This window comes from Engystomops pustulosus, chromosome 8 (assembly GCF_040894005.1).
Source record: "Engystomops pustulosus chromosome 8, aEngPut4.maternal, whole genome shotgun sequence".
Taxonomy (NCBI): Eukaryota; Metazoa; Chordata; class Amphibia; order Anura; family Leptodactylidae; genus Engystomops; species Engystomops pustulosus.
In genome coordinates, this window is record NC_092418.1 from 41774751 (window position 1) to 41785755 (window position 11005).

Below are 11005 nucleotides of genomic sequence, written 5' to 3' on the forward strand. Positions count from 1 at the left end.
TGTGGTCTGATCCATGATTTGTATAAAGGCAAAATTATGTCCCTATGATGATAATCTATTTCTCTCTTGATACATCCAATAATTTTATTTTCTTTAGCAGCAGCCACCTGGCTCTGGTCACTAAAATTAAGTTTACCATCCACCAATACCCCCAAGTCTTTTTCAGCTCCAGTTTTGACAAGTAATGGACTGTTTAGAACATTATTATATTTTTTGTTTCCATGGCCCAAGTTCATAACTTTACATTTATCTACATTAAACCTCATCAACCATTACTCTGCCCACTCCTCAAGCTTCCACAAATCCTTTAGTATTAATTACTTTACACAGCTTAGTATCATCTGCAAATATAAACTTGACTGTGTAAACATCGGAGTCACTGGCTATAGGACTTATGAGTAGAAAGATGGCAGACCAGAGGGCATTCACTAGTTTCCTAATACTTTTCCATTGTACATTTACTTATTGATGATCCATGCAAGGAATAATTACCTTGTTAAGTTTTTGAATCAAGATATATTGCTTGAATTAACATGGAAATTCAACTGCAATGTATCTGTCCATCTAGCCAAAGCTCCAGGGGTAAGTTACCAGCAATTATTCTATATTCCTCATCTTTCTACTTTTCAGTGATGTTAATCCTTGTAGGGTGAAGGGAAGGTAAGTTGTAAATATAGACGTTCAAGGGTCACACTGCAGATTTTGACATATATGTGATCCCCATATTATACCATAATAATCTAACAGCTTTTGATGTTGTGGAGAATATTGAAATTGTCTGGATATGTCTCAACCTGGTTTAGACTAGTGAAGGACCATGGTTGCCTCAATCCATCCTGGCGAATGGCAATATATGTGTACATACCCTGTTTCCCTGAAAATAAGACAGTGTCTTATATTAATTTTTGATCCTAAAGAGGCACTATGTCTTATTTTAGGGGATGTCCTATTTTTCCATGAACAAGAATTTACATTTATCGTTGGACAAAAAGTCAACTTCTCTAACCTCCTTATGACTCTCCAAACTCTGAATTCCATGCTGTATTTCTTATGACTAAATTTCTATTACAATCATTGGCCCCAATCTCTCATGTTTAGTAAAAGCACTTTCCATAAATGACCCTTCTTATCCTGGTAGCTGCTGGTATCAATCACATCTGCCGCACAGCAGCCAGTGACTTACTTCCATGAATTCTTCTCCATGTCACAACCTTCTGCAGCATCTAAAATATTTACTAATACTAATTTATGGCATGGGGCGAGCTGCTGCAATGGCTGCTGCTAGGTCTTATTTTCAGGGGAGGCCTTATATTTCTAAGCTTCAACAAAATTGTACTAGGTCTTACTTTCGGGGATGTCTTATTTTAGGGGAAACAGGGTAGTATATAGAGAAACTTCACAGTGAAGCATTACTTTGTATCCTCTACCTGCTGTTTCTTCTTCATACTACAACAGTATGTGAATACAGTATAAATGCATTTATCCTGAGAGCTAACATGGCCTCATATTTCTTAGAATCACTTGATGAACATTCAGGGAAAATGAAATCATGAGTCTAAGCTTACTACAATCTAAAATGGGAAAGTTCCAATTTTCTCTATAATTTCCATATACATAGTATAATAAATTCTAAGCTTTGACAATTTAGGCAGGTAAATTATATTTTATATTCTTTGTTAGCAGTAAAGTAGCAGGATATCTTTCTAGACATCAATCTTTAACAAATCTTATTTTTATTTTTTTATTTTATTCTATTAAATCTCTGCACATTCCATTTGTTTCCAAACTGTATCATGGGTGTAATTCAACTGCCTTTAGACTCCTTTCCTAAGGTTTGATTTATTGTATTACCATGACAAGTATTCCCATTCATTGCATCAAATGCTTTTAAATGGTGAGAAAAAAATTTCCAATTACAGGGCAATTCCTGATTTTTCTCCTAAGCACTTTTTTATGTTAAATGATCTGTTACATTTCTCAAATGATCACATTGCATGTATTCATAATGTTATTACAGCTCCTTTTATATTTTATTGTCTATATAAATATATGATGTGATAGGAATATTTGCACTGTATAGAGACAACCTAAAGTTGGCTATTCATCATCAATAGCTTGCAGTTGAACACCAGTGTGTCACGGGTGCCCCTCGCTGTGTGGGTGGCCCCCCGACTTACATTGCGGGTCCGCAATTCCTGCTCCCATCCGTGCCTTACTTGTCCGCGTTGCTGCTCCGGAAGCCTAGCGCACACGTCCCTGCATCCTCGGCATTTAAGGATTTAAAGGGCCAACGCAACTCTAATTGGTGCTGGCCATTTCCAGGAAACTGATAAAAGCTGGCCTCTCCCAGCATTCTGCCTTGTGATCTTTGTGCCTAGTGCTTCAGAGAAAGCTGTTCCATGCATTTTGCTGTGTTTCCGAATTCCCATTGTGACCCCGGTTCCGTTATTGACTCCGAGCCCTTGCTGCCTGTCCTGACATTCCACTACATCTCCAACTCCGATCCTGTGCTGTCTGTCTCGACCTCCTGCCTGTCCCCAACCACGAGTTTGCCTGAAGATTTTGTACTATGCCTCGGCTGCCACTGCGGACAAAGTGGCGCCTGTGGAACGACCTGGTGGTACCAGGACGCAACAAGTCCGACCTTTGCGGCGGGCTCTGGTGAAAACGTGTACAACTTAAACTCTGGTCCCAGGTATCGGCTTACTTCATGGTCCGCTGTTGTTCATAGGATCCACTACCTCTGGATCAGAATGTATAACGTATCCAGCTTAACTTAGTGTCCATGTGTTTCACATAGAGAGAGGAGTATGAGTCAATGTAAGACACATCTCCCTTAAAGGGAACCAGTTAGTTAAAGGAAACCTACCATCTGGGATCTACCTAATAAGGTAGATACAATGGTAGGTTGCTTTATAAAGTCCCATCCTCATCCTTTATAAAGTCCCATAAACAAATTTATACACAAATGGGTTACTCTATGGTTGATGAGACATGTGATAAGAAACAGGACAATCAATGGATGAAGAAAAGTAAACACTAATGGCATAAATGTTCTAGCACTTGGCGAGTGAGATGTTTATTGTTCCTTAATTGAGATCTGATTCATGACTGTGATGACCACACCAGGTCTGAGGAGTCATAAAAAGACATAAATCCATGTGAAACATTCATCTCTGTTTTAAGAGTGTTAAATGTTGCCATCAACTTATACTCCCAGACCATACTTTCTCTCTGAAATATGAAATTGTCTTTTAATACAAGAACTTAAAAATGTTTAATCTTGTGGTCAGGGCTGCAAAAGGGTTTTGGAACAGTCATGTTCTCTTTTATGGTGTAACGGTGAGAGTTCATCCTTGTGCTCATTTGCTGCCCTGTTTCACCAACATATAGGCCTCCAGTAGGACATCTAGTACACACAATTAGATAGACCACTTTGTGTGAGGTGCAGGTGAAATTACATGGGATAATGTAATCCTTCCTGGAGTTAAGAATCTTTATCTTGTCATTAGTCATTGGGGCTCATTTACTAAGGGTCCGTCGGAGGCACTTTTGTCGGGTTTCCCCGCGATTTCCGTTTTGCGCCAAATTGCCCCGGGATTTTGGTGCACGCAATCAGATTGTGGCGCATCGGCGCCGGCTGGTATGCAACAGAAATCGGGGGGCGGGCCGTTGGACAACCCAACGGATTCGGACAAACCGCGGAATTTAAAAACGCGATTGTGTCGCATGATCAAGCACTCACATGCACTCACATGTCCGGCGGACCCCGTCAGGGAAACCAGAGATGCAGGAACTCGAGCGCACGATCTTCATGAATCGCGCCGGACCCAAATCCTCGTCGGACAAAGCGCCGCGGGATCACGACAGAACTGGGTAAGTAAATCTGTACAATTACAAATATAATTGTACAATTATATTTTTTTGATTATACAATTATATTTTTAGATTGAGGACATGTCTATAGCAGAGAAGAGGGGGGGGGGTCTGGAAATATGTTTTTCAGGTTGTCATCTTTCTGTAAAATAGGAGATGACTTCTTGCAATTGGGATGGCTCGTGCAATTTGATTTCCAATAGTGCTTGAATGATATCCCTAATTTAAAAATATTTTTTCGAAGGCTAGTAAGGGGAGCCTGTCTGTGGTGTTGGAGCATATGCATGGTATGCCTGACTGCATACAATTGAGTTTTTTTTAATGCATTTGGGATGGAAACTGTCCCATCTGAGGTATGTTGGGCATTTAATTGGTTTGTGGTACAGTGATGTTCTGTATTTTGATGATGGTATCCAGAAAATTAATTTAGTTGAATAGTTTACGGTGAGATTGATGGTGGGATGGGATGGGATGAAACTCATTGAAACACTCATGAAACTTCTTTAGCTGATGAATATGGCTCATCTACAACAAGGAAAACAAACTCCAGAGACTCAATCCAGGACTCATCAGACCAATGGACAATAAGCATTTCACATTTCACAACATTTCAAGTGCTAAAACATTTGTTACCATTAGTGTTTATTTTTTTAATCCGTTCATTGTCCTGTTTTTAAACCATAGCCTTACTACATTTTTGCATAAATTTGTTTTCTATTCAGAAGTTTTCTTATACCATGCCTGATGAAGAGACCTGAGTACTCTCGAAAGCTTGCAATTGTTATCACCTTTATAGTTAGCCAATAAAAGGTATCATCAACTGAGGACTCTCATCTTTCATCTTTTATTTATGCAAATTTTCCCTAAAGGTTATTCAGGCATGGAGTACCTGCACTGTGGTGCGGAGCTACAGTTACTCCATACTCCAGTAGCCTTTCTTGATCCCTCCTACCATCCTGTCTTCAGCACGCACCCTTGTGTGCAAAGCTGGAGTTCTGCACATCCTGAAGACAGCATGGTAGAAGGGATTGAGAGAATCTAATCCATGACCCAGTAGCCTCTAGAGAAAATTTTCATAAATAAAAGATAACATTTTTATATTGTTTTGCTTTATTAAAAGGATGGGGATGAGTCTCTTTAAAGCAACCTACCATCAGATGTACCTTATTAGATAGTTCCCAGATGGTAGGATTCCTTTAAATTAACCCCCCAAAACTAAATATATTTTCATAAACTGCCATTAGAAAGCATTGCTCACGATGTCCCTCTGTATGCCTGTAGACTTAAACCATCAGTTCCTTAAGATGTATGCAAATATCATGAGGCGAGTCCAATGTCTCTCCTGAACAGCAACAGCTCCTAGTCCTTGATTGACTGCCCATGATGATCCCACATACAGAACTGTGCAGCTACTGGTGCGAGGAGTAGGAGCTCCCTGTCCACCCCTCCACTCAGCTCTGTTTTCCTCCTCATGGAACTGTACAGCAGCTTTTGAGAGGAGGAGAGATTCAGCTTCTGACAGTGAAGTCTAGAGACTAGTTCGCTTCTTTGCTGAGGGAAAGTTACAGAATGGTTTACATGGAAGGGTGCGAGTAATGTAGGTGGAGGAAGGGAGATCAGGTTATTCATGTAGCTGCTGCCCTATTTGTGTCTCTCACATCAGCTAAAGCAAAATAACTACCCAACTACAACAATTGATGTATGGATCAACAAGACTGGGATGAAATCCCTGTGATGTAGTGATGTCAGAATTTGTGAGAAAGAACATCTGACAGGTTTCCTTTAAGAACAAACGTGTTGGATTCGTTAAAATCCAATATCTCTGACTATTTGTACATTAGATAATTGTCAGGTTCCATGGAAGTAAGCTGGCATGGAAGATGTCAATTGATGTATTGCATTCCATACCTCTGTGTATATTTCTATCCCTAGGCTCATATTTATGCATATGTTTTATAGATTGCCAAATTACATGTAATTATAAGGGTTGATAATACAGGGTACTGAGTTGGATTGAAAATATCTAGGGAAATTGCGCTATAGAACACAATTGACTAAAAACTTGATATATCATTTTCCTGAACTTACTACTGCAGCAAATTACTTTGTGATTAATGCTTTCTGAGTAGAGAGATTTGTATAAGAGTCCTCCGACCCCAATATTAATTATCTCCTGGCTTGGAGATAATTGGAGTGTTTACTAGACAATTAATATATGTAATGTAAAGGGTCAGAGTGTAATATGTGCAAAGTATTTGCAATATGACTATAAGTTTGTAAATTACTATAGTTTACTCACACTAGTTGTTGGAGTTCTTGACCCCTCTAGCAGGTGTTTTTCAAGGCAACCACTGAGTCAAGAAACCTGGAATGCTTATACTTGAGTATGTCTAACAGCCACAGGTATCCTGGGCTAAGGTACAATAAAAAAGAATGTGGGCAGCATGGTGGCTTAGTGGGTAGCACTTCTGCCTTGCGGCGCTGAGGTGTCCCATCCAGGTTAACATCTGCAAAGAGTTCAGAGTTGCTGTTCTCTCCGTGTTTGCATGGGTTTCCTCCAGGTCCCTCTACACTCCAAAACATACTGGTAGGTTGTTTAGATTGTGAGCCATTTGGGGACAGGGACCAATTTGTCAGGCTTTGTGCAGCACTGCATAATCTGTAGGCACTATATAAATAAAGAATTATTATTAATGTCTGCAAGAAGTATATGTTTTCCAAACCTCGGGATTATCCAGTTTTTATTAACATACCCCAAAATATACTGAACGGTGTATTTGCTTTCCATGACATTGACCCTATCAAATCAAACTGGTGAGACAAGGACTGATGTGAGTGAGGATCCCTGTACAATATTGCAGAATAAGTTGATGTAAGTTAAGAAATGTGCATTTTTACAAGAAACACATTTTATAGCCACTAGTAACTTCCGCTTTGCCACTAGGTACTTCTCGTCTGCCTACTCTGCATACGCTGATGAGAAAAGAGGGGGGGCTGCTATACTCATATTCAAGTCTTGCCCTATAGTGGTCACTAACAGGCATCTTGACCCACCGGGTAGATATAAACGCCCAACTTTCATTTACCATTCGTTCCTTTCAAAATTTCCCCTTTTAAAGACACAGCCATTTTTTTCTTTTAAACAATTTTTTTTTTCTTTGCATAGTTTACAAGTAAGCAGTCATAGAAAATAAGACAGTTTTACAATATTGTCTACACGCCATCATATACCTATTTGTCAACTTTCACAATAGTACATCACAGTTATGCAAAGACATTTTTTTATTATCCTAAAAACAATAAATGAAACAAATTCAGCCAGTGGTTCCAGCTTTCCATCTTGCCCTCCAGCTGCTGGCACCCCCAGGTGTTAAAGTCACCCCCATGACTTTAACAGCTTGCCAGAAAGGCTCCAGATGCGGACATGACCAAATAGCGTGGAATAGATTTGCTCTATACAAACCACATTTCGGGCAGCTTCTTAAATAATGTGCTGGTGCGTCTCTCGGGGCAAAGTTGAAAGCATATGTATTGCTTTCCGTACCTTTTCCCAACCAGCTAGTATTTTGTCATATAAGTCTGTGGTGTCTATTTCCCTTTCCCATCCCTGGAAGCAGGTCCCTTTCCAACGATGTAGCATTTGTTCCCTCATTCTCACATGGATTTCCGACAAAGAATCATGGCGTTGAGGCATGCCTACCAAAGTATCAAATGAGCCTGACTTTTCTGCTTCCGGCATTTCCCTAACCCTTGCTTTACTGGTCTCTAGAATTTGGAAGAACTGCAGGTGTTGTGCAATGCCCAGTCTATATTTGTCCTTAAATTCCTGCCAAGTGAGCCATCTGGGTTCTGATTTGTGTCAGAGGTGCCCAGTTTTTGTTATCCCTTTTTCTCCCCATTCCCTAAATAGTCTATTATTTCTGGTTTGTTTATTGCTTTCCATGCTCCCACTGTATCTTTCAGTGGATAGCTCTTCTTGATATTAGAGGGGAGTTCCGACCATTTGAGATGTAGTAATGTTGCCAAACTATACTGTCCCGCTAGTTCTTGTTCCAGGGGCACATTGGAGTGAAAATTTGTATTATGCAACCAGTCCCTTATGCAACAGTTTAATGTGTCTAAACTGTGCCGCTAGATTATAACACCGCAATAGCGGTAACTGTATTCCTCCATCATATTTAGGTAGGGCTAACTTGTTATAGGCAATTCTGGGACGTTTGCCCTTCCATAGGAAGCGTACAAACGCCGTCTGTAACCTCTGAAAATCGGCATGTCGTATTAGCAAGGGTAAAGTTTGCAACGGGTATAGTAGCCTTCCAAAACTTATCATCTTTATGAGGTGTGCCCTCCCCATTAGAGATAATGGTAAAGTTTCCCAGCGTGATAATTCTCCCTGTATCCTCTGAAACAGCGGTCCATAGTTTAAATTGTACGTCTGTGAAGGGAGCCTACTTATTTTAATACCCAAATACGTGATCTGGGAATGTATCCCCTTCATCCCTTGCAACCACCTTTCCCCCGTTTGCATTCCCAACGCTCTCCTTCCCAAGGGCAAAAGCTGTCTCTTGGAAACATTTATTTTGTACCCTGAGAATGACCCGAAGTGATCTAGTGTTTGTAATCTTTGTTGCAGCTGGGTTCTAGGGGATTTTAGAAATAATAGCATATCATCCGCAAAACATGCCAGACGTACCTCTTTTGTCCCTACCTTGATGCCCGAATAAATCTCCCCTGACTCCAAGTATCTGGCCAGCGGTTCCAACATGAGATCGAATAATAGGGGCGACAGGGGGCACACCTGCCTTGTTCCCTTCTGCAAATCTATTGTGCGTGAAAGAAATCCTGACGTGAAGACCCTAGCCTTAGGTTTTTTGTAGGCTGCGGTGATATAACTGCGGAAAGCCCCTTCAAATCCGAAAGCATCCAGCACTTCTTCCATCCATCCCCAATTCACGTTATCGAAGTGTTAGCAGCGCTGGACCTTCCTCAGACTCCTCCACTGCCTCCTGTACTGCCAAGACTGTTCTTATATTAGTAACTGCCGATCTTCCTTTAACAAACCCCACCTGGTGTGGCCCTATTAATCGCGGCATAATCAATGCCAGCCTATTGGCGAGGAGTTTCGACAAGATTTTTATGTCCTGATTTATGAGCGATATCGGCCTATACGCTCCCAGCTGTTCTAAGTCTTTTCCAGTCTTGGATGGTAAAAGGTCCCCGGTTCGTATCACATTTTGGTAAACCTTCGTTAAGGTTGGCACTACCTCCGTTGCTAACATTTTATAGAATTCCCCAGGATACCCATCCGGGCCTGGCGCCTTGCCATTTGTTAGTCCCTTAATTACCGTTGCCAACTCTTGTTCTGTTATGGGGGCGTTCAGTTGTATTTTTTCCTCCTCTGACAGGCAAGGAAGGTTCAGAGCCCTAAGAAACTCTTTCCCTTCCTTCTCATTTACCGGGGATTAAAAGTACAGTTTCCTATAATACTTGTAAAGAATCTTATTTACCTCCTTCGGGTCCTTCTGCAATTCCCCTTTTTGGTTTCGCAGACCTCCTATATGCGTTCCCATCCTCCTACCCTTCGCCATTTTTGCCAATATGGATCCCGCCTTGTTCATCATCCCTAAAAAAGTCTGCGGTTACTTGGTCCCTCTTAAAACGTTCCCGTCTCTCAATCCATAAATCAAATTCTGCTCTTGCTTATTTCCATTTTTCTTTACATTTCTCCGTGGGGTGAGTCAGAAATTGCGTATAAGTTGCCCTTAGACGGTCACTTGCTACCTTATATGCCATAGTGGTCTTCTTTTTTAAGGGATGCTATATAGGACCTAATCCGCCCTCTGATGGACATCTTGGCTGCGTCCCAATATAAAAAGATGTTTTCCTCATGTTCCACATGGTCCCCGCAGAATTCCACCCACCACCCTCTGAGAAGGTTTAGGAATGTCTCATCCGTATATAGGTAGGATGGGCATCGCCACAGGATGTCCGTCCCTCCCTTGTATGTATCTCGTAGATCTAATACTACGGGTGCGTGGTCTGAGATTACCAAATCCCCAATGTCTATTCGCTCTGTGCGATTAAGAATTGCGTGTGAGCCCAGAATATAGTCTATTCCTGACCATGCACCCCTAGCATGAGAATAATAAGTAAATTCCCTATCCCCTGGATGAAATGTCCTCCATAGGTCATGCAAGCCTGTAATTGCCAGTAGTGGATCTAAAACCTTGTCATGTGATCTGACCGTAGTGGCACTCCCATCATCTCATTTCCTATCTTCCCCTATATGGACTACCGAATTCATATCTCCACCCACTATGATCTGGTGTTCCCTGTCTTGTAACAGTTTTGCTTCCAAGCTAGTGAAGAATGCGGTGTTATTTTCGTTTGGTGCATATATACAGTATAAGCTCACTATCCCTGCAGGGCACTCCAACACCACCCGCACAAGTCTCCCCTGGTCGTCCGCTTCTTGAGACACAACTGTACAATTTAAGTTACGATGTAGTAATATGAATGCCCCCGCTTTCCCATTCACTGCTGGAAAGCCCAGGACCTGTCCCACCCAGAGCTTGTTCAGCCTTTGCATATCCTCCTCCCCCAGATGGGTCTCCTGTAGGAGTGCCACATCTGTTTTCAATTTTTGGAGATGCCTCAACACCATGATTCTCTTATGTTGGGAACAAAGTCCCTTTACATTACAAGAGATGAAATTTTGCTTATCCTTGAGGTTCCCCTGTGTAGTAGAGATCACCTGGAGCCCCTTGTAACCAAAACCCCCTTAAAAAACCTGGCCTGTTTCCTGCCCTGTTTCGTTGCTGGTCTCTTGGCGGGCCGATTCTATGGGCTCTTTCCACCCGTACTGGATTTCTGAGGCCTAAGATATTAGGGATGTCCACTGCGCATAACTTCGGCAACCCTGTTTGTGCTATTTCCTCCGATATTCCAATTATGCGCAGGTTGTTGCGTCTCGACCTGTTTTCTCGACCTGTCATCCACTTTCTCCAGTAATTGTGCATTAGTTTTCAACGCTTTCTGCAGCATAGTTTGCGTGCCTGCCACTTCATCCTCCATATTGCTCATCCTCTGCTCCAATTCCATAATATGAGAGTCATGTCTCGCCACATCA